Source organism: Echinops telfairi, unplaced genomic scaffold (assembly GCF_000313985.2).
Source record: "Echinops telfairi isolate 266 unplaced genomic scaffold, ASM31398v2 ScPeMD7_2;HRSCAF=8, whole genome shotgun sequence".
Taxonomy (NCBI): domain Eukaryota; kingdom Metazoa; phylum Chordata; class Mammalia; order Afrosoricida; family Tenrecidae; genus Echinops; species Echinops telfairi.
This window is the reverse complement of record NW_022103898.1, coordinates 16,437,523-16,440,420: the sequence shown is the minus strand read 5'-3', so window position 1 is coordinate 16,440,420 and position 2,898 is coordinate 16,437,523.

The window sequence follows — 2,898 nt, the reverse complement described above, 5'->3', positions numbered from 1 at the left end:
ACGATGGCAACATATATACAAATGTGCTTGACACAATGGATGTATGGATTGTGATAAGAGCTGAAAGAGCCCTCAATACAATGATATATTAAAATTAATAAAAATAGTAGTGTTAGATAGTTTCTACATTATGTATGTGCACCTTTCTTTTGACCCTTTGGTATCCTTTCACCATACTAATTCAAACTGTAGGCTGAGAAAAGAATCCATATGAAGAACATGGATCTTTTCCAGTTAATTGGCCAGAAAGCTGTCTTTCAAATTTCTTGGCATTGATGAGTGAGCACTTCAAATGTTGCCTTGGTTTGTTGAAACATCTTACTCTGTGTGCCATCCATTATTAGAACCTCTTTTTCACTAATGTCTTCCGTGTAGGAAAGACATTTTTCTTCAGTGTCATTGGTTCTTGATCACATAGTTCCTCCTGAAAGCACTGAAACATTTGCCAATCCTTTGGGGTACAGTGACTGTGTTTTACTTACATCTTCTTAGGATGCTTCTTACATCGTTCAACAGTATGCTCATAGACTCCTTTAATTTTACCATCTTCCAGAGTCTACTGATTTACAAAACCACTCCCACATTTTATGTATTGAGCAGCACTAAAGTCTTCCGGCACCTAAATTTGTCTGAGTTACCCTGTGCTTCTTTAACAGAAATACTACAAGTGGGTGGTGTTAACAAATAGAGTTTATTGGCTTAGAGTTTAGAAGAGTTCAATCCATAACATCTACCACATTAAATATCACACACACACACAAACCTGTCCCTCGCATTTTTACTAATTCACTTTTCCTTAGAGATATATTTTAATTAATTCTCCTCTCTCCTCTCTTCTAGCTCTGCCTTCATTCAAAACCTCATTATCTTTTACCTGAATTATGACCGCTGTTTTCAATTTCTAGATCCCGGTTCCCCCCTAATAGATCTTCCGTGCAGCCACCAGAAAGATATTTCCGTAAGAAGAATAAGACCGTGGGACTCCACTTAAGACCCTTGCCTGGTTCTCTAACAATTCAGGTCCAGGTTTATTGTCTTTAGCATGCGCTCCACAGTGCTGCACAGTCCTGGACCATCTCATGCCCACATCACCCCTAAAAATAGAACCCAGTGAAGCCGGTGGCTGTCCAGTCTATTTCAACTCACAACAACTTTCGAGGACAGAGTAGAAGTCATCCTAGAGTTTCCGAGGCTGCAATCCCCTTGGATGCTGAGGACCATATCGCCCCTGCAGAGGGGTGGGTAGGTTCAAAGTTCAGACCTCTGTGTTAGCATCTGGATACGCTCACACTTTACCCGTTAATGAAATGCACCTTTCCGCAGTGTTTTCATACATGTTGCTTCTCTTCTTTCTTTGCCACACACCACGTGACCTTCCTGCATTTCCTTGCCTGGATAATGTCAGCTCTGCCCAGTGATCACCTTCTGGGAAAGTGAGGTCTGGGAACATTTTGGACTCCCACACATCCACCTGTCTTTCCCGAGCACAGAATCCATCCTGGTGCCTCATCATCCCTGCCTAGTCACCACGCTACACTGCAAGTTCCGTGGGATGACAAACACCGGGTGCTCGAATCCTCAGATCCTAGGACAGAAGCTGACCCATTTTAATGAAATGTAATGGAGTCATTCTATGGGATGGGTGGAGAACAAGAATTAATGATCTCAATTTCACCGACTCAATGAATTCATCGAGAGGTATAAAGCCTCGTGTGGGCAAAAGCATGATTGCTTTTAAGCAGGGCCCACCAGAGAAGGTTAAATCGAAGAGTGTGGCTGTGAGGACATCGTGCATCCTCTTCAAGCTTCTTCCATCCTTTTGGCCATCATGTTCTCTCTCTCCCGCCCCCCTTCACTTACTAGATGCCCTACAGGCAAGTCTGGGTGGGCTGTGCCTATGCAGTGTTGTCAGACCCTTGGATAACGTGCACCTATAAGCTCTTGGGCTTTGGGTCTTTTCAGTTTTATAGGATTGCTTTTCCTTTTGAAGTCTGCCCAAAGTGAGTGAAGTGGAGGCTCTAAGACTAGGTTCATGGAGAGAAACCATGAACCAGCATGGCTGTTTGCTACTGAGTGAACTGATGTCCATCTCTCCATTTAAAGCACCACTCAAAGGCCCCTGGCTGCAAGGACTGCCCCAGCTCTACCTGGCTTCTGTGACTGATCACTCAGAATTCTACCTGGCTGACCCTTCCACCCTGGGCTTTGCAGCTGCCCTGCAGGCATTTCTTAGAAATCTCAGCCTCTCCCTGAGCATTTTGCTGGAGTCTGTTTGAAGTGGCACTGGGCTCCTTAACTCTTACTGCTTCCTCGGATGTTTGCATATGGCTCTGTGGGGTCCTAAGAACTTCTACCCATTAAGTTTATTTTAATCCACCCAATGGTTCTTTAAGAAACCCAAGTGCACGGTGGCTAAGTGTTGGACTGCTAACTGCAAGGTTGATGGTTCAAACTCACCAATCACTCCACAGAAGAACGATAAGTCTATCAGCTTCCATATGGATTGACAATTTCAGAAACCCTAAAGTCCTCCTTTGGCTTAGAAGGTCTCTAGGCATCAAAATCAACTTAAAGGCAGTGGGTTTCATTGAAATCAGTCCTGTGAAGTTGGTAGTGTCTGTGTAGGTCATGTAGCTCATAGCAGAGAGGAGTCAGGACATGAATTCAGTTCTTGGTACTCCAGAAACTGTCTCAGGGAATCTTGAGAAAGGAGCCCACACTCATCTTCCAGTCATCTGTGGAGGCTGCTGAATAAATATCAGTTCTTACTACTCCTAAGTTGAGGGCCAGATATTGTGTTTTTATAAGAATACTTATTTTGCAACATGATTTCCAAGTAATCTTGCTTGACCCTAACAACACACAAATGGGAGCGCTTGCTTTTGTCTGCATGGTGCC